General features: G+C 47.3%; 1 protein-coding gene across 1 annotated transcript in view; it reads right to left on the reverse strand.

Annotated features, from left to right (window-relative positions):
• LRFN2 (leucine rich repeat and fibronectin type III domain containing 2) overlaps nt 1–27,709 on the reverse strand; it is a 390,172-nt gene that overhangs the window by 267,824 nt on the left and 94,639 nt on the right. The window lies entirely within an intron of this gene.

The following is a 27,709-nucleotide window of genomic DNA, read 5'->3' on the forward strand; positions in this document are numbered from 1 at the left end:
GATGGCCATGATGACAGTGAAGATGACAATGGTAATGATGGTGATAGTGATGGTAAAGATGATAATGATGATGCTGGTAATAATGATAGTGATGATGACGGTGAAGATCATGATGATGATAATAGTGATGGTGATGGTGAAGATGATGATGATGATGGTAATTGTGATGGTGATGATGATGGTGAAGATGATGATGATGGCAATAGTGATGGTGATGGTGAAGATGACAATGATGATGGTTGTAGTGATGGTGATGATGATGATGGTGATGGTGAAGATGATGGTAATAATTATAGTGATGGTGATGGTGAAGATGATGGTAGTAATAATGATGGTTACAGTGATGGTGAAGATAACAATGATGATGATGATGGTAATGTTGATGGTGATGGTGAAAATGACGATGATTGTTATAATGATGATGTGATGGCGAAGATGATGATGATGATATAAGCAATGATGAAGATTCTCTGTGATGATGACTGATACATAGCAAGGAGCAGGTTGTGGACAAGTAGTTTTCATCATTGTCTTTCTATGACAGCTATGGGGAAGGCAGAAATATCTACCACTCATTTCCAGAGAAGGATCAAAGTTTAGGTATTTCTCCTTCCTTTTTCTGCCTTTCTTTGTTTCAAATGAAGAGACATTAATGAAGAAATTTATGGAGGAATGGGCAGGATTAAGAGAATTACTAAGGAAGAGTGAAGTATCCAGGCACTGGCAACAACAGTAGGCGGTTACTACACCTATGTCCAGAGGGAAAAGGGAAGGGGGATATAGCATTGCTGGAGGCATTGGGATATAGAGCCAGGAAAAAGAGCCTAGGACCAGCCACTGCCAAAGATGCTCAGCTGAAGCAGGGAGGGAGCTGGGAGGAAATACCCCACCTCTGTCTCCCCTGCCCTTTGATTTCCTGCCAAGCTTCCCAATTGGACACCAAGGACAGGGAGGCCTGGATGGTACTTTTTGTACCAGGCTCAGAAAGTAAAGGGATTCCTGGTGCAGCTTGGAGGGGCGTGTGCTTCCCTCCTGGGTTCCAGTTTTCTTGGTGAGTCCCCCAGGGACATGACCCATGTCTCATTCCTCTTGGTGCCCCCTACCCATCCCAGGCTGAATCTGATAACTAGCACACAGTGCATGTTTTCTGGATGCATACAAGACCTTGTTCCAGACAGGTAGCTCACAGAGCCTCATCTTCACAAGTAAAAGAAATGTCACCCTCTCTTCCAGTGGCTGGCTCTATTTCTTTCATGACTCAGTTTAGACATCTTGATTTTTTATCTGAATCACTCTAACTGAAATTGAAATTTCTCTACCCTCCCATTCTGTGGTGGAGATAAGGCAGTGGCACTCACCTTTCTCTGGAGCCCCTATGCTGGTGCAGGGGCTGGATTGAGGCATCACCCCTGCTCTGTCAATGTGTGACTGAGGATGCTGTGGCACTGTCTGAATATTAACTATCAGTGACTGGGAGATACTTGTTGGGAAAACAAACAAACAAACAAACAAACTTCTGTTCCTGTAAAGCACTGAAGAATAAATAACCCTAAAGGGTCTACTTGAGCCATGCTTCCAGGGAAATTGAATTATTTCAGCAGAGCCAGTCCTACCTGAGTCCGCTACAAGAGAGCAGACCTTTCTCCAAAGCAGCCCTGCCCCTTTCACTGGGCAGTCTCCAAGTGCACAGATATCACACCCCCTTTCCTGCCCCTACCATGAAGAACAGACTGGGTCAGCGAGGTCTCAGACTGAAGGCAAACTGGGGCCGAAACTAAGTGTCACTTAAAATTCACTCTCCCCCTTTCCCATTGTTCTAATACTTTGGCTCCTTAATTGGATACATGATCATCGTAACTTCAAAATAAAGACCATTTTTCCGGGCTGGGCGCAGTGGCTCACACCTGTAATCCCAGCACTTTGGGAGGCCCAGGTGGGTGGATCACCTGAGGTCAGGAGTTCAAGACCAGCCTGGCCAACATAGTGAAATCCCATCTCTACTAAAAATACAAAAAAAAAAAAAAATTAGCTGGGCGTGGTGGTGGGCACCTGTAATCTCAGCCACTCAGAAGGCTGAGGCAGGAGAATCACTTGAACCTGGGAGCTGGAGGTTGCAGTGGGCCGAGATAGCACCATTGCACTCCAGCCTGGGCCACAGAGCAAGACTCCATCTCAAAATAAATAAATAAATAAATAAATAAATAAATAAATAAATAAATCAAACAAACCATCTTTCCTGGCCTTCATTGCAACTAGGTATGAACTTTGTGATCAAGTTTTGGTCAATGGGATGTGAGTAGAAATAAAGTGTGCAACTTCTGGAAAATGTCTTTAAAAGAAAAAGAGCATGCTCTTCTTCTTCCCTTCCCTTGACTTGCTAGATAGAAGGGAGACATAATGGATGGGGCTCCAGCCACCATCTTGGATGATGAGGTAATGTTGAAAATAGAGGCCACGGATGGTGGAGGAACAAGATAGATGGAGCTTGAATACCACTGTAACACTTCAGCAGTCTAGAATTGACTCCTTCTGGATTTCTTACAAGTGAGAGAGAAATAAACATATCTCATTTAAGCCACAGCTATTTTGCTCATTTGTTTGTTTTCCATTACTACAGGCTAAACCTAATTCTAGTTGACATATTCATGGACTAAATCTAGTCACCAGGTATATTTTGTTTGCCTACACAGTAACACTTAAATATTTTAAATTCAAGCCCAGCATTTTAAAATGAACAGGATTTTTTAAACATAAAAATTTGAATAATGACTTCTAAAATAATGGAAGATCTGACACCCTTGGGCCTCCAATTTCAGCCCAGAAAACCTGGAAGAAGCTGAATATCACCTGCCCCTTTCAGCTGGGGCAAGGATCTTTCTGTTCAATAGCCTCTCCTGAGCCCACTTCATTCTGCATTCCTGCCTGGCCCCTGCTGGCCCTGAGTTTGAGTTCCTGGGACAGTTGTTCCTGTCATCCATACTCAGTTTCCTGGGAACCCCACAGCCCCCTGGAGAGCCCTTCTTTCTGCCTTCTCTGCATGAGCTATGGGGAGCCTGGCCTCCCTTACATACCTTCTGGAACCATCCTGAGTCTCACTCTCTGGCACAGCCACGGAGTGGGAGTGTTCTCCCGCAAGGAATTCTATCTGAAGACAAAAGCAAGGTGGAGGACAGACAGCATCCTGGAACCACAGAATTTACAAGTGAACCAAAGCCATGTCTGGACTGGGCAGTGATTTGTCCTAGGCCATGCAGCAAGTCTGCAGCAAAGCAGAAGAGAGAGTTGAGTTTCCTGAGTCCCTGGCCCAGTGCACCAAACTTCTTTGCAAGTTTGTGTAGAAAAACTTCCCTGGAAAAAGACAGTTTTTCTGTTATCCTCAAATTTAAAAAAAATAAAATAAAAAGTCCTACTGTGTCCAAATCCAGGCTGTGGTGGGAGTGTGTGGGCAGAAACCTGCATATTTTGGTGAATACAGCCCATCTGCCTCCCTCTTCTGGACCCTAACCTCCAAAATGCCTGCGATAGGGACAGAGGCCTCCACCTCATGGTGAGAGTGGCTCTATTCCAGCATCAGGCTAGGAGTTTCTTCTCATAGAGGTCATAAGTTGTCATTCTTCTTTGTTTTGGTATCCCTGCTGCTAGCAAAGCACCTAGTACCTAAAAGAGGCTAAATAAATATTTGTTGAATGAATGAATGAATGAAATAGCAAAAGCTCAGGGCCATATGTGATGAGCTCCAGGTGGCTGGCACAGTCACAAAACCTCACCTTCCCCTCCCAGCTTCCTGTCCTTAGGAGTCAAATCACCAAACACTCCCATATGAGGGGTTCTGAGCCAGGTGGTTCCAACCCCTGTCCTTCCCTCCCCTCTGTGGACCGCTTCTATGCTTCAAGAGAGAGCCCAGAGGTAACTTCCTAAGTGGCTGTAGAAGCCTCCCCGCAGGATGTAGCCCCACAGCATATGGTCTCTGCTGGGCCACAGGGGCTGACTGAGACACAGTGCCTCAGTGCCACAGAGATCAGGAGGAAATTGTCCCACTATTAGGACCCGTGATTTGTCTCTACAAGCAGCAAAGTTAACTGGAACAGCTACTTAATAAGAGAAATGTGCAGCATCTCTGTTATTTTTAATTCCTCACCCACATGAATGCATTATTGGTTTACGTTAAAACTAATTCATACCCCAGTCCTGATGTCCTTATCTCAGGGTTGCCAGCTTCAGGCTGGAGGTGAAGGAACTTCTGCTGCTGATTTCCTAGCCCTTCAAATCATCTCTAAGTACATTAGAGTCACATAAAAAAGACATGTAATGAGACAGCCCTACTTTGCTTTGATACTTTTAATTACCAGCCTGAGAAAGGCAGGGGAAAGGGGAGAGGCCCAGGAGAGATGTCTGGAACCTGATAATGCATGCATTTTTCCTGGTGACATACACATGTTGCCTAGTGATACACACCTGTTGCCTGGTGATGCACACATGTGGCCTGGTGATACACACAGTTGGCCTGCTGCAGAAACAAAGTCAAAACCAGCCAACTCTTCCCTGGGAACCTTCCCTGCCTCATGAGCACTGATAGTTGGCATCAGCAGAGAGATAGGAGAGCACACAGAAGAGACATGGCATATGCCAACTCAAGGCACAAAGGAAAAGGTTACCTTTCTAGCATCAAGATTCCTTCTCCCCACAGCATGCTGTGGATTCCTTAATGGAACTTCCTTGGTGGCGAGATGCCAAGCAGGGGCTTTCTTCTTCCTCGTGCAATCATTCAACATTTGTTGAATTAGTCATTCAACAAATACTTTTTGAGCACCTACTATATGCCAGGCAGTGTTCTAGTTATTGATGATACATCAGTGAACAAAAGCAGCATCAATCCTGGCCCTCATGGAGCATCCATTCCAGCAGAGAACGATGGATATAAACAATAAGCATAATAAGCAAGTGCACTGCAGAGTTTGTTAATGTTCAGGGACAATTATCCATGGCCTTTTGAAATTCTGCACATCTCATTCTGATTTATCCTTTGCAGGATGTTTGCTACAAAAACATCCTTGAAAGCTAGAGATAGTATTTCCCTTTGCAGCAGAAGGCGAACGTACTTACTATCCAATTTATAAACCATTGTCTCTTCTGAAGCAAAGGGGAGGCATGCTTGTTATCTGTCATGCAAGATTCAGATTCCCCAAGCTTGGGTTTCTTTCCTATAACCTAACCCACTGCAGATGGCACCCGATCCTTTTCACATCATCCTGTGGGGATTGAGGCTCATTTGAGGAATTGGTATGAGGACCATATTAGATAAGGTAGGATTAAATTTGTCCCTGACTTCAGTAAAGTATCTGATAAATAACACTGCCTCTGCCCTCAGAGTCATTCAGGTCAGCTTCAACTCATTGCCCAGGGTCATTTTAGATGATATGATTGCCCTAGACTTTGTCCTGGCAGGTGAAGGTAGAGTCTGTGCAATGGTTAATACTTCCTGTTGCACCAGGTGGGCCCCTGAAAGGAAGAGGTGGCATTTTGGCAGAACTTATATAGACAGGGCTAATATCTGAGTGTCCCTGAAGGTTTTCCTGACTGGGCTTCCTGAGGTGGCAGCTGATGACACTCATCTCCCATCACAATGACTCCACATCTCCCAGCCTTGTGCTTAAGATTTTTCTCACTTCCCTTGGGATGCTGCTTTCATCGCCCTAATTAGGTTGCAAGCCCAGGGCAGGTACCAGGTCTCTGAGGGTCTCCAGTCTGTCATACACCTGGCAGAGTGCTCTGCTCATCACAAACCATCAATAAGTTCTCAGTGACAACAACAACAAGACTCCTACTCAATGCCAAGCATGGTGCCTGTCCTTAAGTCACATAACCTGTGGATGGGTTGGCGAGGAAGAGGGAGTCATGCTGGGGCTAGGCTGTTGGGGCCACAGTGTCCTTCTCTCTCCCCTCCAAGCTTTTCCTCCCTCTAGTTTAGCCTTCCCAGGCCATCCCACTCCCCAGGGGCAAGTCATACCCATTTCCCCCACCCTTTTTGGTGAATGGAGGAGCTATTTCCCCACCCAGAACTCAGCCCTCCTCCCCTACACCCAAGCATCCCAGGAGAGAAGGAGGTGGGGAAGCTGGTTAAGTACTTTCCACGTCTGCATCCTGCTCCCCCAGCCTCCGCGACTATTATTGGTAAGTGAACGAATTTTCTCTCCTGACATCTGTAGCTCTTAGCAGTGAATATATTTGAAAAACCCTTTATGATTGCTTGAAATCGTCCCTGCAATTTGATTCCTGATATTTCTCTTTACTCAGTGAATGATTCTTTTAACTCATTATACCTTATACTGCAGGCCTGCCCATCTCCCACACCGACACATATCACAGTGATATTTATCCGCCTTCTCTCACAACCTGCAGAGAAGTGTCCCTAGCAAGCCCCAGTGGAGGGCCTTCCTGCCCCACCTCCACCCTCCCCATCTGTCTCCTCCACTGCTTCCCCAGCCTGCAGACACCCCCTTCTCTAAGCTTCACACCCCACCGGGGCTTTGGGAACAGGACCATTTCTCAGGGGAGAGGGGTCTTTTCCTCATCCACCTGCGGCGAGCCTCACATACCACCACCTGCTTGTTCTCATGATTATTTCCAATTCCTTCCAGAACACTTAGCGTTCCAGCCTCAGCATGTAAAACTTTTCCTCCAGGGGAAAAATAAGGTTCGGGGATTAGAAATAATACCAGCGACCATAACAATACAAATTAAAATGGGTCTCAGAATACTCAGTGGCTGATGGTGGGTGGGGGTGCTGAATGTCACAGAGAGCCTCACTGGACCATAAAGATGTGGCTGCAATGGACCTTCCTGCAGCGGGAGGCAGGGCAGAGGAGGGAGAGGAGCAGGTGGGAAAGGTTCTAAAGGCACAAAAATGTGGTTGGATCTCAGGTGAATCCTGCAGATGTCTCATGACTCCAATGCAGCACGTGTCCAACCACAGTGTCGAGAGAGCAAATACACCCCCAGTGGGGCCTTTCCTGCTCTTTTCTCACTGCCAGGCATCCAGGATCCCCCTGGATTCGACCCAGATAATATGCCTGTTCAGTGGTACCTGTCACTATGCCTCCTATTTATTTATTTATGTTGCAGATATGTGTCAGGAACTATGCCTGGGGCTAGGAGGATAAAGAGGAATACGCCGGGTCCCTGAACACTCTAGCATGGGAGATACAGACAGAAACAGCCATGCCAGAACACAGCCTCAGCTGCTGGAGATGGAGTAGCCTGGAGGTCAAGAGCCCAGATCCTGGAGTCAGGCTATGTGGGTTTGAATCTCAGTCTTACTACTTATTAATCGTGGGACTTCAGGCTAGTCTTTTCTGTGCCTCAACTTCCCCTTCTATAAAATGGGGATATTAAGAGTATCTACCTCATACAGCTGATGTGAGTTAATATATGAACAGCTTTTAGGACAAAGCCTGGCAGATGGTAAGTGCTATATATGTCAGCTATCCCTATTAAAAGGAGGGATTTATTCAGTTTCCCAGTACCTTTCCTTGACAGAGGTTTTATTATATTGATCATTATTTGTCCTTAAAGCTTTTGGTTCTCAGGACAAAGGGAGACCAAATAATCTCCCTCCTTTCACAAAAGGAAGAGCTTAGACTGGCTCTGGAGAGGTTGGAAAAACGAGCCGGGGAGGAAAGAAGTATCCTCAAAGATAGATTGAATCAGAGAAGCAGGCAGTGCCTTCTGCTGAACACACAGGGCGATCAGTGCCCCTTGATCTTGAGCAACTCAAATTCAGGGAGCAAGCCTCTGTTTAGACCTATGGCTCAGGAAGGGCTGTGGGATCAGGTTTCCTCCAGAGAGGCTCCTGGGGTAAGTTGACAAGAGGCCAAGCCAGGCTAAGAACAGACCCTTTTCCAGGCAGCTGCTCTGCCCCTAAAGGTCCATTTGCTCTCACTGCCTGGTAGGTATCTCCAGGTGCTTTGTTCACTGGACTGATGTGAGGGTCCATGCTGCACCTGGAGCCTCCCCACCTGGGCTGGAAGGTTCAGAGGCTGGGCCATAATTTCCAACCAAACTGGAAGGTCCCACGGCTAGAGCAGGATCTCCAGGTGTCTGTGGGTCTCTTTGCCCTCAAAATTGGCTCTGCCAAGAGGGCTCCTGTCAGACTGGGAGGGGGTGTGGGAAGTGATTCAGATGCTGTGAATCATGGGAACCTGCCCTGAGGCTAGGAGTGTCCTGTCTTCCCTGATGGGATGCAGATACACACTGTGTTCTCACAATGAAACCAGGCAGCCCTGCCCTCCAGACCCCACCTCCACATCCACAGGACCCCCTGGGGCTCATCCACAAGAGAATGTGGGCACAGCTGAGGTGATGTACTTCTCAGAAAGGTCCACAGAAAGGAGCCAGAGGGTGCCCCATCTCTATCCATCATGCAGGGAGGGGTCTCTATGAAATGCAGTGAAAGCTCCGGATATTGATTGTTTGGTATGGCTCTTAAAGCAGTTTGCATCTATGAAGCAGAAGCTTTTGCTTCTGTCCTACATGCTAGTCAGGATGGGTCTTACTTTCACCATCTCACGGGTAAGGAAACTGAGACTTAGACACGTGGAGAGGCTTTACCAGGTGCACACAGCCAGTAAGGGTAGCACAGACTCTCCAGCCATGGTCTCTCAACTCCAAATCCAGTGCCCTTCCACAGCCCTCACTGTGTTGTGTGTGTGATCCCTGCTTGCATTTGGGTTTTTACCTGGGAAAGAAGAGCTCTCAGCTCACAAGCAAAGAGCTGAGGGAGGCAGGCCCAATAGGAGGGGGCGTAGGGGCATCCATATCTCTAGAAGTCAGAGGCATTCAGGTATCCCTTTCCTGGTCTGGTTTGACCCCAGTCGAGCTGCCTGGTGGGTGGAGTTGGAGGGTGAGTGCACATGAGCTTTCTGGCAGACGGTGGTGAGTGAGCAGCTGCAGGAGGACACGGCCCAGTGCAGTGGGGTTGCTGGAACCATTACTACAGTGATTAATTAGGCTCCTTCCACGTGGAGCTGCTGGGTTCCCAGGGCTGCCTGTCAAAACTGCAGGGCTCAGCATACTGCAGGATACCAAACTGGAACCACCATCCAGATCTGCTAGCCTGGGGAGGGAGAGTGGTCCCTGACATGCTGTAGTTCTGCTCCCAGGACGGGCTCAGGCCCACCCCTGCCTGGATGTGGGAATGATGGGAGTGGGTCATTTATTGCTTACACCAGAGAGTTTAAGGACTTCACCAACTACTATTTATCGAAGACCTGCTATGTGCATCCACTAACTTTCATCAGTTACCATATGTGATGGTAAGAAACTGCGATGAAGAAACTGAGACTCAGAGGACTGAAGAAGTTGCCTGAGGCCAGCAGTGTAAACGAGGGGATAGAGTAGGGATCTGTCCTTCTAATAGTACTAAGACTCCCACAGTAGCTTTATCAAGCCTCGGATAGGGGAGAAGTACCCACAGCCTTCAACCTAGGGAGCCCTAAGACCAAGATCTCTTGCCCTTAGAATCCCTCTCTCTCCATTAGGTAAATCATTGAAGGGTCACCACAGACTCAATAATCTCACTCATCCTTATATTCTGCCATCCAAGGTGCATGTGCTTTTCCTCTCTGGGGCCAGAGGAGGGTGGGATAAGTGAAAGAGTTGTATTGGCACCTTCACCCAAGCACAGGCACATGGAAAGTCTCATTTGCAAGTGTCCACATTCATCTTCTCCAGATGCAAGCTTGAAATATCTAAGTAACAGATAGTCATCTTGGCTTTCATATCCCCATGCTCTACTTTAACAAACTGAGGTGCTCAGTGGTTTTAGGACCATGAATTAAAGTCAAGTTAAAAATAAAGGCTAAGAGTGTCCATGAAGTGTCACCACCAGTAGATCACTTGTCCTTCTTCATGGTGTCTGGGCTCATGCCAGCATCTACCAGTCAACCATGAGCATGAGTGTTGGGTGCCACTTGCAAGGGGCCAGAAAATGTGTATGAAATGCAAATATGTATGAGGTTGTCCCACCAAGCCCTCACATCTGTGGTGAAGTAGCTTCTACACCCCCAAAGATGAGCTGCAGGGATGTGATGTGGACCCCAAGTTTCTGAGGACAGAAAAAGGCGAAGAGAAATTGAACAGGAAGAAGGTTGTATTAGTGTTCTCAGGCAGCCATAACAAAATGCTATAGGGAGATGGTTTTCTGTTTAAAAAACAGAAATTTATTTTCTTATAGTTCTGGAGGCTGAAAGTTCAAGATCAAGGTGCCAGCAGGGCTGGTTCCCTCTTAGGCCTCTCTCTTTGGCTTACAGATGCCACCCTCTCACTGCTTCTTCACAGAGTTGTCTCACTGTGCACGTGGGCTCCTGGTATCTCTCTGTGTCCTCTTAAGCTCCTCTTCTTATAAGGAAATCAAATTGGATTAGGCCCCACACTAACAGCCTCAGTTTAACTTAATCACCTCTCTAAGGACCCTATTTGCTAGTCTAGTGACATTCTGAGGTACTGGGGGTTAGGGCTTCAGCATATGAATTTTGGGGGGATATAATCCAGCTCAGTGTTCCACCCTCTGGAACTCCCAAATTCATGTCACATGCAAAATACATTTACCCCCATCCCAACAGTCCAAAAGTCTTAACCCATTCCAGTACCAACTCTAAGCTGCAGCCTTGTGACCAGGGCTCCAAATGGCTGAGGATGGGTAAAGATGGAGAAGCAGTCAAAGGGAGGCTGAGGGGTCTCACAAGGCTGAAGCTCCATAAAGTAGAGTCTAACCCTTGGGTGGGACTGGCAAGGATGTCCCCAAAGTAAATGGCCTGACCCCAAGATCTCACTGGGCTAGTACTATCCTCATCGAGGAGGACCAAGTTAGTGAGGATGGGGTAGGATGAGAAGCTATGAGGATGAGGATGGACAGGTTGTGCAAGGCTTTGGGTATAAGAGAACTGTCTGCTCTGCCTCCCTATGGGAGCAGTGTGTGTGTGTGTGTGTGTGTGTGTGTGTGTGTGTGTGTGTGTGTGTGTGTGTTTAAATGCTATAATCAGTTTGCATTCCCTGTGTGTGCAGCTCAAAGACCCAGGGGCCAGGGCAATAGATCTATTGATTAATATTTTCATTCAGTTCAAGATACGGAATGTGGGTCACTTTTGAGAAACATCTTGCTGGAGGCAGGTGCCTTTACCTCGAATGTTACTGGGCAGCTCTGTGCTGTGATCTCTGGAAGAAGGTATAGACCCAACTAGGGGGGCTGGGAGGGACCTGACCCTATGGATATTTCCAGAATAGAGGGAGACACCCTAGGACTTTGAGCCCATAGACATATGGCTTCCAGGGTGGGGGATGTTTTTAATTTATCTCTGGAAAGCATTTAGAGTCCAGCTCTGCCAACCCTAGCCTTGAGTAAATGGTGACCGTGAAGGCCCTCAGAGTGGCAAGCCCCTCAATCTGTGGTTTTCAAACATAAGCACCACCAGAGGAATTTGTTGTAATGATAGACATCAAGGCTTTTGTCTTGAGATCTCCAGGAGTGAGGTCCAGGATTCTGCATTTCGACAAGCAGTTCAGGGAGATTTTATGCCCCACTCCCAACTGGCACTTGAGAAAAAGCCTGGGTCCTCCACAGGCTTGTTCCCTTAGCAGGGTGACCAGCTGGAGAAGCTGGGCCCTAGAATAGGTGCTGAGGCTGCCTAGCTGCACCATACTCTGGTCACCCCATATGTCCTTCCAGGAGAGAGAGACCCCTCTGGGGTAACATTAACCATTCCTGATACACCAGAGGTAACACCTTCCTACACCACTGTCAGTGCCTTACAGCCAAAGCTCCCCAGGAACCTATAGTTAGACAAGTTGGGTGTATTACTTGATGCATTCAGAACATGAAAAATGGAGACTCATGAGACATCTCAGTTAAGAGGCTAGAGCTAGGAAGAAGCTATTATAGGATCTGGCTTTGGTTAGCTGACTTGGGGAGAGTCCAAGAAAGCAGACGTCTGCCCTGGATTGAGTGCTATCAGAAAGCAGGGACAAGTCTGTGATTGGGTATCTCAATAAGTTTGATCTGTGGGGAGGACAGACTAGAGTGAGGCTAACACTGCAATTGGTAGAGAGGCGGCAGTCACTCACATTAGCTGGAGGAGGGGCTGGTTGGTATTTTACGGTTTAGATAATATTCATGTTTTGCCTGTGTTCAGACATGATTATGGAATAGATTTGTTTCTGCCTTGATCCATTCTTGTCACAGGTTGCTTTGTCTGATGTTGATGTTTTACTATGAAATTGTTTATGTTCAACAGGAGAATGCCATGGCCAGCTCGTGGACATCAGGGGCTGCTTTTCTCTTCCTCACCACCCTATTTTTTCCCTGCCCAGGGAAATTGGGCAGTTAGTGCACTGTCCAAAGGAAAGACAACCGCCAATAAAACTTACATCTCCCGCCTCCCACCTACTCTGATTCCCTGTGTAGCTCCAGGTGTTCCTCCACCAATACCAAGCATGAGGTCTGCTCCCTTCTCAGTGATGTATTCCCCTCCCACCTCTGTATTCACTGCTCTTCCCACTCAAAGACATGTCCTAGGGCCAGGCAGGTGGCTCACACCTGTAATCCCAACACTTTGGGAGGCCAAGGCGGGTGGATCACCTCAGGTCAGGAGTTGGAGAGCAGCCTGGCCAACATGGCAAAACCCCATCTCTACTAAAAATACAAAAATTAGCCAGGAGTGGTGGCGGGTGCCTGCAATCCCAGCTACTCAGGAGGCTGAGGCAGGAGAATCACTTGAACCTGGGAGGTGGAGGTTGCAGTGAGCCAAGATCGCGCCATTGCACTCCAACCTGGGCAAAAACAGTGAAACTCTATCTCAAAAAAAAAAAAAAAAAAGACACGTCCTGTACAAGGAGACAGCCCCTGTCTGTTCCTTTCATTCCTGATTTCACATTGCTTCTCTGCTGCTGTACTCCCTATGTTGGTATGACTGTCTCCAATGACAGCCCCTATGTTGCTCTCATCCTGCAGTCCTTGGCCCAGCCAGAGCCTTCCAGAAGGGTAAGGAGGGCATTAGATGATGTGTAAGATGTTGAGGTTGATGGTGTTTTTAGTGTTGATTTCAGTGACAGTGGCCATAGCGGTAGTGATCACTTTAATAGTGGCAGTGATAGTGATGGGGGGGTGCATTAAGGATGATGGTGACAGTGGTGATGGTGACGCCATTGCTGGTGGTTGTGGTGGCAGCGGGAGTGATGGCGGGGATGGTGGTAATAGAATTTGTGGCCATCACAGTGATGGGGATGGCAATAGTGATGGTTATCAAAAATTTCATTTATAGATTGAAATTCTTAAGATCCTTTCACAGTGTTCATGGAATAATCTCAGAGTTTATTAGGTTATTCTACTTCTTTCTTCAGGCAAGAAAATTCTAAATCAACTTTCTCACATTGCTCACAGGCAGACAGTAATGCAAAATTAAGCTGGTATGACAGATTTCCTGTGGAGTCTACTTCCACATCTGCAGCTCCACACTTGCCCCATTTCCAGGCCCATGAAAGGAGATGCAGGTGGCCACTGAATTTCTGGCAGTGCCTTCAGGCACTCACTGATGGGTGCTGATAACTGTGAGGCACCTGGGGAGACTCAAGAGGCCTGTCTCTGACAAGGCCTGTCATATGCAGCTATGGACAAGGATGAACACAAGATAAATGACCTGGAGCCCCACAGCTAAAGCTGACTCATTGGGTAGGTATACACTGTGCTGATAGGCTAGACCAGAGAACTCAGAAGCCAAGATGTAAGAAGTTTTGAGGAGCTGTATGCGAATGAGCAGCCAGGAGTGAAGGTAGGGCTGACAACCCGGGATGCACAAGACTGAGGCTTCCAGGGAAGTCGGTCATTAACACAACGCCTGAGGAAAAGGGCCCTGAAACCAGGTCAAAGCTGCCCCCGACAATGGACTGTTACACTTGCCCTGCTACAGGAGCACCCTGTGACTGGCTTCTTGGGGCAGGAAAAGCCTGGCCCTGAAGCAAAGGCTGTTACACTCCGCCCTGGGGGAAGCCTGAATCATACCCCCCACAGTCTCCATGACTTCGTCCCTCCTTGAGACACTCAGGACTCAGAGCCACAGAGTTCAGGAGCTTGAGGTTTGCAGAGATCCCCAGGGAACTCTTGAATTCTATGGTGGCCTTTGAGATATTTACCATCCAGGGAATCTGTCACATAAATTCCCCAAATAGAGACTGTGTTCTGACCCAGTCATGAAAACATAAACCACTCTAGATATTTCCAACAGTAATAATTTAATATAGGAAATTGGTTACCCAAGTGGTGGAAGCGCTGAGAATCCAAAAAAGGGACAGCAAAGCAACCAGCTGTTAGCAAGAACAGAAAGCCAATGTGACCCTTAGGGCTGGCTGGAGGGACAAGAGGAGGTACTGTTTCCAGAAGCCAGATGCCAAGTCTGTTTGGCAGAAGCTGGAAGTGTGTTGGGTACTCAGCCACCTTGAAAACACTCATTAAAGCAGGAAGACAGTGGGAGAAATACTCTAGCTTCTCACCTTTTCTTCCCTGCAATCTCCCATTATTTCTCTCATTATCTGACCCCAGCAAGAAGCCAGTTGGCAAGGAAGGCTGGGAAATGTAGTGCGCAGAAGGGCAGGTACTATGGTTTGAATGTTTTTTTTTCTCTACAAAATTCCAGTTGAAACTTAATCTCCAGTGCAACATTATTGGGAGGTGTGGCCTTTGGGAGGGGTTGAGTCAGGAGGGCTTCACCTTTGTGAATGGCATTAGGTGCCCTTATAAAAGGACTTGACAAAGGAAGTTTATCTCTCTTGCCCTTCCACCTTCTGCCATGTGAGGATAGTGTTCCTACTCTCTGGAGGATACGGTGTTCAAGGAGCCATCTTGGAAACAGAAACCAAACCCTTACTAGACAATCAACCTACTGGTTCTTTGATCTTGGATTCCCAACCTCCAGAACTGTGAGAAATAAATTTCTATTGGTCATAAATTACCCACTCTGTGGTATTCTGTTAGAGCAACACTCAGGGACTAAGACAGCAGGAAATAGATTCTTAAAGCAAAGAGGCATTGACTACCATATGTTCCAGCCTTGGGAAGTTGAACTATGTTGGGATCTCAGAGGGTCAATGACTAACACTCCTTTTTCCACACCCAGTTCAGGGCTTTCTAAGAAATGGATAGAGGAGTCAGGCAGATGGAGACCAAAATATTACCTTTAGCCTATTGAAACTGTGGAGAATCTGGCATTAGGGTCTCTCAGCCAGGTGGGCTTGCTAACACCTTATTCCTGAATTTGACAGGTTCATTAAGTCTCAGGCAGGGCTAGAAGTCAGCAGTCCCAGCCCTGTGGTGGGGAGGAGCAGAAAATACGTGCCTTCTGTCAGCAGAGAGATCTCCAGAGTGGAGTACACTCAGATCCTCTCCCAAATTTCCACTCAGACAAGTCACCTCCTCCCTAGGATGGCCATGAGGGGAGCAATGAAGGAGGAGAAGTTTGTTGCTCTGATGGAGGCCCCTCCACTTGGAACCAGAGACAGGGTGACATGAAACCCTAGAGTCTCCTGTTGGGAGTGCAAAATCACCTCTACAGCATCTCTGCCAATTGGCTCCTCAGCCTCTCTTGAAAATCATCAGTGATGGAGACTCAGCACCATCCAAAGTAGCCCTTTCTATCTTCACACAGTTCTGTTGGTTAAAATGTTCTTTATGTTAATCTAAATTGTTCCTACAATTTCTACTTCTCCCTCTGGGGCTTCACATAATACATCTGATCCTTCTTCAAGGAGGTTACTTAAAGAAGGCAAGTATATCATATTGAGATTTAACTTCTCCAAGTTAAATACTTCCAGTCCCTTTTATTTGATCCTATATGTCCAAGGTTTTCCAACTGTTCAGCACCTGCTCACCTCTTTCTGGGCAAATTAAATTGGCTGAGTCAATTTCAAGGCATGGCACCCAACCAGCCACACTAAGAAATCACCTCTGTCATCACTACCATACAAGTGACTACTGTGGACCCTCCCCTGAATGGGGATTTTATATTTACCATTGATAATATTACTCAGTGGCATAGGCACAATTGTTCCCCATTTGGAATTGGGGAAACTGAGGTTCGGAGAAGTTGTGACCTGCCCAGGACCACAGAATTAGCCAATGACTCACGACTGTCTCAGGCCATGTTTGTTCTGCTATGACCCACTGTTTTCAACACTAAGAGGTACAGCGATGAGCAGCTGTCATGTTCACAACTACACCAAATGTCCTGCTTGTGGTCAGGTTCCAGGCCATGCTGAGGTTCAACGGGAGTGGGGGCCGGGCAGAGACCTGAAAGAACACTCCAGCGGCTATAAGCACGTGCAATGTAGTTTTATCCAGCAGCTCTCTCATCAGCAGCTTATGCTCACTAGCCCTCTCACACTGTCCACCTTGTCTCAACTGTCTGCTCCGGCTGTGCGGCTCCTCTCAGCAGCCAGCTCTGCGGCTCCTGCTGCCCCCACGCCTTCAGCTGCACTCCCTGGCTTGCGAGGCCAGCTCTGTCAGGGTCTGCAGCTTAACTCTTTCTATCTGGGCACAAGTGAGTTCCTGGCTACCCCCTGCCCCACCTTCAAGGCAACAGGCTCTCCCTTACAGGGGTTGGTAGTGTTACTCTCTCTCTCTGGGCACACACATGAGCCATGCCATGCCGTACAGTGCCGAACCTAGCCCCGTGCGCAGCGTCAGCAGGGCAGTTATACCTTCTACAGACAATAATGGCATAGAGCCAAGGGATGGCCTTGCTGCGTTATGGCAACATGGCTGTGATAACAAGTGGAGTTCCACACCTGTGCTCTAAACTCGCTGAGTCACTCTGGATGTTTACCTTGGCCTATCCTTGATCAAAGCACAGCCATGTTCCTTACAGCGACCCACTTACAGACAGTGAAGTTGATGAGGCCCAGTAGAGAAGTGAGATCCTGTGGCTCTCCATCCACAGGGCTTGAGAGGAAGACAAGGGCAGGGGAGCCAGAGGGATCCTGAGCCCAAGGGCCCTTCTCCACCTAGATGTAGGCACTGTGCCTTTTCGGCCCCGCAGTGACCCTGCCTTATTGACTGGTGGAAATGACTCAGATTCAGGACACCTGGCCCAGCATCTTCCTCCCCCAACAAACCCAGAGGAGGGAGGCACACAGAGCAGCAGCATCTCCTGGCTTCTCACCAACCGGAAACCCCGAAACGCACAGCCACAGTTTTATCATGTTTATTTTAATATGTTTTAGGCAAATAGCTTCAATAGAAATGCTCATCTCTGAGTGCAGCTGAATAAAGCCCTCAGCTTTTCCCAGTGTTTGAGACAGAAAGGAAATCACATGTTAATAATTCATCAGAGGTCTTTGTGTGTGTCTGTGTGTGTGTGTCTGTGTGTGTCTAAGGCTACTGAGAACAAGTCTCATATTTCTCATTTATAGGTCTCTGATATCATCCGACAGAAATCCATTCTTAAGTGAAATATTGGTAGGTTTATTCTGCCGTCTTAAGCGTGCCTCCTAAATTGTTGTAATTAAGACTAGCAAAGAGGTGTGGCAGCAGAGAGGGCAGAGCAGGGATGCTGACGCTAGACCTGAGAATGCATACACACACACAAATCACACACGCTCACACAAACTGGCTGGAGATTAACAGTCAGCTACCCTGAACAGAGCTGATGGCTGGACTCCCAAAGAAGAGTCACAAAAAGGCAGCTTAGACTCCTGCTCCCAGATTGAAGCCTCTTCTCCATCCAAATCCACTTTGGATCTAAACCCTGTCACCCAACCCGTTATAGTGGTCGCATGATAATTTCAGTGGCCACAATCTGTTTGTCACTTGTGGACCAGCACTTCAGAAGACTCTGAGAACTGGGTCTTTAAGACAAGGAGATGCACATAGGGAAAAAGCTACAGTCCCTGCCCCCAGGAAAGCCACCCCAGGTGGTCTGCCCATGAGCCCTGCAGCCTTGGGGGTGAGAGTGTTGGTGACTGTGGTTGGAGTGAGTCTTGGAGGGCAGTAAGGGATGGGAGACAAGGGACTGGGGAATGGAGCCTCAAGGAGATGTGGGCAGGCCAGAAAAGACAGGAATTAGTAACACAGGAACACACAGCAGGGAGGAAAAGAGATTCCTGTTTTCAAACTCTGGTTTACTGCTCCACAGCTCAGAGGGAAGAAAGGGCCTGAGAGCGTGCGTGAGTATTCCAGGGGGCCTGGCTCTGCTTGTTTGGAGCCTGAAGAGTTGTTTCTTTCATGTTCCTCTTCTATCTCCTTCTGACTATGTGTTCCTCCTTCTCTCCCTCTTCCTTCCTTTCTCCTTCTCTCCATCCCTTTCTCCCCTCTCCTTCTTCTTCTTCCCATCATCCTACGTTCTTTTTTTATTATTTCTTTCCCAGGAAGAATCAGAAGCAACTGGTAAACATTTATCAGAGAGGCTTTAATTAAAACATGAAACACTCAGCTGCAGCCCAAGCTCCTTTCCAGCACTCTGTCCTCTCAGCAGTTAATTATTTAAAGTAAAGTAATGCGGGTCCTGTTCTGTATATGAGATACCATACTAATGGAAGGTAATCATGCTATAGTACTGGCTCATGGGAAACCTCAGTGGGCTGTTCCCTGGAGGACTCATTTGATACACCTGCTCAGGTATCCCTTTCCTTCTAAGTCCCTAAGTGGAAGCAAGATGCCAGAGCACCCTTCTCCTAAAGACCCGTTCTCCCTACCTGAGAACTCTCCTTCTTAATTAGGAAATGCAAGAACTATAGAAGGGGTGGAGATAATGGGATCAAAGTGTGGTGATGGGGAAAGTATTCTTTTTAGATGACAGTGGCAAAAAGTGAGGAGAAATGGAACCTGCTTGTGGCGTGAAAATAGGGCAGAATGTTATTATTGGTAAAATGTTTTCAGCAGCCAACACAACAGGACACACGCCAGAAGGGGAGGCTGTTGCTTTTCAGATTAGGGGGTTGGAATGAGAAATCGGGTCAGGCTAGTAAAAGAAATCAGACTTGGAGTAAAGTCTCCAGAGGAGCTGTGAGTGCTGATCATATGCATTCATTCATTCATCCATTTATTGATTCATTCATCAACTGTTTGTTATACACGAGCAACGTGCCAAGCACTGTGTAAGGCACTGGGGCCAAAGCTGCAAATGAACAGTCCCTGGCCTAAAGGGACAACCCAAGATCATAGCACCTGCATACAGCCTTGGTCTCTAGTCTATCTCCCTGAGACAGACACATGTCCTCAGCACTGCTATGGTGCAAAGGTCATCAGAGAATGACAGTTGTGGGAGGCATAGGGGTGGGCAGGACAAGATGGTTCCTTAGAACCACTCATCCTAAAACAGAGAGGTGCGCAGATGGCAGGGTGTCACACCTAGAAGGCCTTCAACACCACTGGGTTAGTCCAAATGTCTTGGAAGACTGAACTCAGAGACAGGATGACACAAAGCCACACAGCTGGTCTATGACCAAACCGAGATCAATCAGGACAAGCCCCACAGACAAGAATTAAGGGGCAACATCACACAGAAGATATTGTCCACAATAATATACCTCTCAGACGCCCAGGAAGACCAGGTTCCCATATGTGCCCAGCACCTGGCAGGATGCCAGGCACATAGCAGGTGCTCACTCAGAGCTTACAGGGCATAAGGAGAGTGTCTGAGCCAGGCCACCTCCCTGGCCAATCTAGCTACATGCTTGGAGGCAGACCTGGAACCAGAAACTGTGGCATAGAGAGCATAGAGACGTTAAAGAAAAATGCACGTACCTCGTCCTCAATCCTCTGCCTGTGCGCACGCACGCGCGCGCGCGTGTGTGTGTGTGTGTGTGTGTATGTGATCTTTGAAAAATATGACTACGTTTTTGGGGGAGTAGGGTGGGAAAGATTGACCTTACTTATGGTGCAGAGCACATGGAAGCATGGGAGAGGGAGAACTCAACAGATTTGGATCCAATTCTCATTTCAAACTCTTAGTTGCTGTGCAATCTTGTGCAAGTTACTAAACATTTTGAGCCTTGTTTGCCTCATTTGTAAAATGGGCATAATAAACCCTATTATCTCCAGAAGGCACGAGGATTAGGGTGTGTGAAGAGCTGTGGGTGTGGTGCTGACCCATACAAGGAGACTGATAAAAGGTATCATGGCAGTTATCACCTTGGGCTGCTAGGACAAGAGCCAAGCTTCTTCTGAATAGGTACCACTCGAGTTGGAACAGGTGACCCAGGAGTTTCACAGACAGTGGGCAGACTGTCTGCGTTTTTCTTTTGTTTCTTTTTTTTCTACTGATAATTCACAAATGCAATCATTTGCTTGAGGATAACTGGGAATGAACTCACATTTCCCAGCATGAGGCATAAAAAGTGAAAAATGCAAGAGGAAAAGAAACATCATACCCTTCAGTTTCCAATTTGCACAGCACATTCTCACCTCTATCATCTCTCTACTCCAGCTTTCTAGCCTCCATCTCCCAAAGAGCCAAGAAGGCATGGTGCAGGGTCTGTGGATCCCCGAAAGGATATGTTGTCTTTCTGTTCATTTTTCTGAAGACAGTCTGTAGCTTTCCTGAAGACTCCCCATCCTCAAGGAATCCTCAGCCTGAACAAAGAAGACACAGCCCTGCATCAGGGAGCCCCAGTCTGAGGCCAAGCAATGTGTGCCCACTGAGCCGTGGGCACTGGAGAGAGATATGACAAAGGCAGGGTCCAAGCGGAGGACTCAGGGCCAGGCCTGCACCCGCGCTCCCCGCCCTCCTCTGCAGCCCTCCAAACTTGAAGGCATGTGCTAAATTCAGGCAGCACATAGTTGCAGACCCTCAGCAAGCAATTAGTATTCTAAACATGAAATTAATTTGTCCTACAAATATGAGAACCTAGTAATTTGTTTCACTTTTATTTTATTGTCAAATAGGATTCATTTTCTACATGATTTTATGGTTGGATAGGATTCATTAAAAATTTTTCTCCAACTACTTCTCTTTAAAAAAAAAAAAATCCCTTTTCTGTGCAGCCAGAGGATGAGCTAGCCTTAGCTTTTCCTTTTAATACTCCAAATAAGTGCCCATTTCCACGCAAGGTCCCTTGCTATAGCCCCAGGTTGTGCACCTCAGTTTCACTTTAATTTCCAACTCTGAAGAGCCTGCTACCAAAATGGAGATAAATCTTTCTGGAAGCTCCTGCAATGGGACCTTTGATAATGGAGCGGTCAGGACAGTTATGGCTCTGATGCTTCTCTGTGTTATTTACTGACAGCGTGATCCTCACTCAATAACAACTATCATTTATTTAGCGCCCACCTGGGCTAGATGCTGGGCTGGGTCACTTAAATTCATTACCTGCTCTCCCTTCAACCTCTGCCTGTGCCCTCCTTACCATCAGATCACTGCAAACAGACCCCCTAAGGGTAGGCTCAGCCCTGTCTGAATAGAACCCAAAAATGCCAACCCTAGCCTATCTTCCAAAGCTGCTTCAGCTTTCACCATAGTCTCTGCTTTGTCTGGTGTCCTGCTCACTGACCTCAGCTGTACTCTCAGAACTAGGCCCCTGCATATCTCTACTTTTATTATATAAGCAGGCACTTGGGCTTGATCTCCCTCATCAGACTAGATAATGAGGCTGTACATCCTCCATCAGATCGGCACAGGCTAGCTCTCCCTCTCAGACTGGGTGAGCTGAGACTAGACTCTCCCTGAGGCCAGGGAGTGTCTCCCCGCTCAGACAAGGATCGTACTACCAAGACTGGCAGGATCAGAGTGTCAGGGTCACTCCTTCCCACACAGGGCAGTTCACCTTGTCACATTTTCTCACTGTATGACTTCTCTTTTTATAGCACAGACCCCAACCATAATTAATCATCTGCATAATTGTCTATTTAGCATCTATCTTCCCCTCTGGGCTATAAGGTTTGGGCAGACACGGACAAGACTGGCCTGCTCACTGCCATATCTCAGCACCTGTCACACTCTCTGGCACAAAGAGGTCCCCAGTAACTGTCTGATAAATGGACAAATAAAAGAATGAAGTGCTCCAGACACACACACTGTCATAGAGGACCCAGGGCTCAGAACTCACATGTCTGTCAGGGCTAGATAAATTTCCTAAAGAATGCTGGATTATCTCATAGGGTTCTCGCAACAGCTCTATGAGATGGGCACTCAAAGGCAAGGCAGTGGAAGGGTAAGAAGCAAGACCACCTGGATCTGGAGCTCACTTTTGCTCCTCACCAGCTTGTGATCTTGGGGAAGTTTTTAAATTGCTCCATCTGTACAAATGGGAATAATAATAGATTTGCCTTAATTTCACGGGCCAGACCCACTCTAGCCTCAGGGTCTTTGCATTCTTTAGGACAGGGACCCAGAGCACTCAAGTTATGACCATGATGTGTTATAAACACACCTTTGCCACCAGTCACTTCCACCTTGGACAACACCTAGACAGTGGGTGTTTCTACCTGATCCAGGGTTAAAGAATAAGGGACTAGCTTAGTCTATGTCCTTTGAGAAACAGATGCCAAGAATATAAAAGAGAATAACATAGACGTGGATTGCATAATACATGTAAAGCACTCAGAACAGTGCTTAGCACACAGTAGGCATTCAATTAGTGTTAGCTACTATTACTACCATTATTAGCATCACCTTTGTGCAGACGTGGAAACTAAGGCTTCAAGAGGCTAATTAACTTGCCCAAGGTTCCAGAGCTAATTGATGGGCAAGCAGGGCTATGAATTTTGAGTTTGGACTCCTGGTCTGGAACTCTAGTGGCCATCAGACTTCCTTCTCTTCTAGGATAGAGCAGTTGGGCAATGCTCACTAAGAAGCATTGGAAGGGGTCTTAGGAGGAAACAAGCCACTTCTGATGTTACAGCCTTGGAGAAATTAACCAACAAGGGCTAAATTCTGCTTCTGATGGGCAAGAGGAGGAGCGATAAGAAGAAAACCATGAAAAGGCTGAGTCCTGGCCTCCAGGAAAGACTACTGTGCTTTAGGCTGAGAATGATGTCCCAGGATTGCCACAAGACCCTACAGGATCTGGCTCCCTCAACTCTCTGAACTCAGCTACTATGACTCTCTGCCTTAATTCCATGGGCCAGACCCACTCCAGCCTCAGGGTCTTTGCATTCTTTAGGACAGGGACCTGGCAATCAAGTTACGATCATCATGAGTTACAAACACATGTTTGCTACCAGTCACTTCCATCTTGGACAATGCCTAGACAGTGAGCATCTCTGCCTGATCCAGGGGTTGGAGAATAAGGGACTGGATTAGTCTATGTCCCCCGAGAAATATATGCCAGGAATACAAGACAGAAGATATGCCTGTGAGTAAAAATAGGGAAAAGGCTGGAAGACGCTGGGAGAACTGTCAAATTACAGTGCTGGTATGACCCCTGTAGAGGAGAGTGGGAAGGAAGGAAGATTGAGTGAAAAAAATCTTAGTCTCAATGCAGTTTGAAGAAAGTTAGACTAGTGGGGTAAGGCCAGTGTGGGTTGTCAGGGGAGAGAGTTAAACCAAAGCCAAAGTCTCCCCTTCCCCATCTGGCAGGAATGGGTCTGCCTTAAGGTTCTAGCCATTGTCCCATTCAGTCAGTGGCTGGAAGCAGCCAGGGAGAAGCATGGCCTTAGCTCCAACATGGCAGTGGGTTCAGAGCTCAGCAGCTGGGGCTGTCAGGCAGTTATGCTCCCTGCAGAAGATCTGGGAGGTGCAATTTCATGACTGCCACAAGCCAGACCCCTGCTTCTGAGAAGCCCATCTCAGAAGTTTTGTCATCCAACACACTCTCTGCCTCCAGTGCCCTGTCAAGTGAGGTGGCCTGAGATTCCCTCCCTGAGGCACCACCAGGCATCAATGCTAGAGATAGGATGAACACACTGGGCCATCTGTTTCTGGCCACAGGTCAGCCTCCAAGGGCCTCGCTAAAAAAACTCAGTGTCACCCCAGGGGACGGCTGGGGCTTCCACCTCCAGAGACAATGGTCCCTAGGCCTGGGTTCTGTTTTCAAGTTTCCTTTAGGACACCTTTCTGTGAGGTCTTCTGTGGCACAGGCCCAATCAGTTTACCACGATGGGGAAATATCAGGGTCCGGGTGCCGAGAACTCAGCAGGCCTCAGCGTCAGTCAGCATCTGCTGCGACCGGCCTATCCTCTCTCCACAGGGAGGTTTCAGTACCTCCTCACTGGTCACTGTGAGGCTTAAACAGGAGAAGGCGGCTGAAAATAACCAGCTAAGAGACAGGCTCCCCACAGACCCTCCTGCAAGGGGGCCTCCCTGCCTGCTTCTCTCACATCTCTGATCTTATGCTCTCCGGCAGACATGCTGCCTCTGATGCCAACGCAATTTGCTGGTTACATAACATGCGTCTTCACTGGTGGCAAGTCTCACTCACTGGAGAGGTTCCAAATTAATAATCTATTATTCATGCCATCCACAGTCTTTCTCCACAGACAACCTCAAAAGGAAAGAAAAGCTATATGCAAAGAAAAAGAGAGGGGAAGGCCATCCTTGGAACCAAGCAGGGCCTGAGAGCTAATATCTTCTGAAGGCATAGAGACCAGGACAGGTGCTCGGCAGGGGCCACTGACCTCACAGAGCCCTTCAAGTGTCTCAGAGGAGTTTCTGTTCTTTGTTTTTTTGAGACCCAACATCATCAGCAGAAGAATCAGGGAGGGAAGCAGCTCTTGGAGACTGAGGAGCTCCTGGGGGATCTCAGAACCAGGCTAGGTCAATTAAGCCTCCCTGACCTGTGACATCACTACAGCTCCCACGTGAAGACCCCTTCCTAGATACTGAGGTGGGGCTGGTAGACAAGAAATATAAACAGGGAGGAGACAGACCCACAGACTCCCACAGTCTCCCAGTCTACCTGATTTCTACCATAGTCTGTGGGACTGTCTCCTCCCTGTTTATATTTCTTGTCCACCAGCTCCAATCTATGGTGCCCCGGTCCAAGGGGAGACACACTCCTGTCCTCAGAGAGACCCAGCCTGAGGTGAGACGCAACTCCGTCCTCAGGGAGCCCCAGTCTGAGGGGAGGCGCAGCCCCAACCTAAGGAAGCCCCAGTCTGAGGGAATGAAAAAGCCTTTGCAAAATTATAACTGAGGAAATTATGACAGTGAAAGAAATCATGCCTAACTGACTCCATCTTGCTTCTAGCCTTTAAGCTGTCCTTGTTCATCCCTGGGCGTAGGCCGAACTAACTTTGGGAAGGAGTTCAGTTCATGGTTTGACTCTGAAACAAAATTGAAAACAGCCCTTTCCCGAAAAGACCCCCTTCTTGCCTGGGGACCACTTTTGCACAACTAAAAAATTAGCTACAAGATTAGAAATTATAATTTAGGGGTCCTTCAGCCTCTGGCTCCAAGAGTCTAAACCTCCCCAAATTGCTCCTGGGGATAACATTTCTATTGTAAAACCTAAGATCAGTGCTTGAGATACTTTGCAGACCCTGCACTCAATGAATCAGTTGACAACCAGTTCTGCCATCCCACAGCAACAGAAGACAGCAGTAAAACTTCATTTCAACCCCTTATGATTCTATCTCCAACCTGACCAATCAGCACTCCCCACTTTCCAAGCCCCTACCCGCCAAATTATCTTTAAAGACTCTGATCCCTGAATGCTAGGGGAGACTTATTTGAGTAATAATATAACTCTGGCCTGCCGCACGGCCAGCTCTGCATGAATTACTCTTTTTCCATTGCAATTCCCTTGTCTTGACAAATTGGTTCTGTCTGGGCAAGGTGAACCCCTTGGGCAGCTATAGGGAGATGCGGCCCTGTCCTCAGGGAGCCCCAGTCTGAGGGAGACACAGCCCTGTCCTCAGGGGTCCCCAGTCTGAGGGAGATGCAGCTCTGTCCTCAGGGAGCCCCAGTCTGAGGGGAGACACAGCCCTGTCCTCAGGGATCCCCAGTCTGAGGGAGACACAGCCCCATCCTCAGGGGGCCCCAGTCTGAAGGAGACACAGTTCCATCGTCAGGAAGCCCCAGTTTTAGGGGACACACAGCCCCATCCTCAGGGAGCCCCAGCCTGAGGGGACACACAGTCCCAACCTCAGGGATCCCCAGTCTGTTAAGAGATAAAACTCCTTCCCTCAGGAGGCTCCTATTCTAAAGAAAGAAACACAGAACCTATTCCCTCAGACTCTGAAGACACATTTTTCTGTGTGCAACAGGGAAAAGATTTCTATTAATCTTATATTAGACTTTTATAAATCTTAGATTATATTTCTATCTAACCTTAGCTAGAAGAGAAGGGTGAAAAGCTGGAAAAGACATCTAGAATACTCCTTTTAAAGTTTCAGGGAAAATCTTAAGGACTCATTTGTAAGTATTACAGTTTCACATAGTGGAAAATGATGGAAAATGATGCTATAGTGTTCAGCTGAACATGGCAAATGGAACACACTCATTTTTTAGCTCTGATCTCTCTCAAAAGTCTAAAATGTGAGTAAAGGAAGACATAAATATAATATAATTATTAACTTTATGGAATTAAAAATAGTCCAAAAAAGAAAATGTTATCATCTATGGCTGTTTTCTAAACAGTATTTATGGAATCATAAATGCTAAAGTGAACATTAAATACTAATTTTTTTATCACAAAAATTGTGGTAAAGCCATATTGGGAGACTCTTGGGAAGCACACTTATGTTGTCAGAGGCATGATAGGAGGACCGATATAAGAATGCTAAAAGCTCAAATATCATGGTAGGCAATCATCAGAGAAGGTCTGAAAGTAAAAAATCAAGAAAGAGCCAATAACATGGAAATGAATACCAGAGGAAGGAGCTAAAGAGCGGAAGGGTTGCTCCTGAGGAGGAGAATTCTGGATGGGAAGGTTGCAGCTGAGCACTGGTCTTTTACATTCGAAAACCATTTGACTTAAATATATGTAAAACTGTGATTAAAATTAAAATGAATGTGTTCGTTCATGAAAGGAAGACGCTGTCAAGCCTTTGCCACCTGGAGGACAATAGGTGCCATGTTGTTAGCCAATCAGTGGATAATATGTCAAAACAGTGTCAGAGGAGGGAGACCAGCTGGGTGCTGTTGCCACAGTCCTAGGGAGAGGTAATGAGAATCTCATGGCTGGTCCTGCCTGAGCATGACAGAGCAGCGTCCAGAGAAGCTGACTGCAGCCTAGAAACGGGAGCCACAGACATTCTCAAAGTGAAAAATCCACTGGGTCCAGTGTGACCTCCTGACAATCTAGGCTTTTAATATCACCAAGAAGCAAACTGCTTTTCTTTTGTTCAGCCCTTTACAGTTTACAAAGCCCTTTCACATACATCATGTGAAATGTCAGCTTTGGGCCCTGTCTTAGTCCTTTTGTGCTGCTATAACAAAATACCTAAGATTGGATAGTTAGTTTATAAACAAGAGAAGTTTATTGCTCACAGGTCTAGAGGCCAGGTAGTCCAAGATCAAAGTGTGAGCAGATTCAGTGTCTGGTGGGGGCTGGCTCTCTGCTCCAGAGACGGCATCTTCTACCTGTCCTCACATGGTTAGAAGAGGGAAACAAGCTCCCTCAGGCCTTTTTCATGAGGGCACTCATCCCATTCATGAGGGCAGAGCCTTTCTGATCTGATCATCCCCTAAAGAAATCCCTCTTAATACTATGATATTGGGGATTAGATTTCAATATATGAATTTGGGAGGGACACATTCAGACCACTGCAGGCCCTATCAGTCCTACAATA

The sequence above is a fragment of the Symphalangus syndactylus genome, chromosome 23, assembly GCF_028878055.3.
Source record: "Symphalangus syndactylus isolate Jambi chromosome 23, NHGRI_mSymSyn1-v2.1_pri, whole genome shotgun sequence".
Classification (NCBI taxonomy): Eukaryota; Metazoa; Chordata; class Mammalia; order Primates; family Hylobatidae; genus Symphalangus; species Symphalangus syndactylus.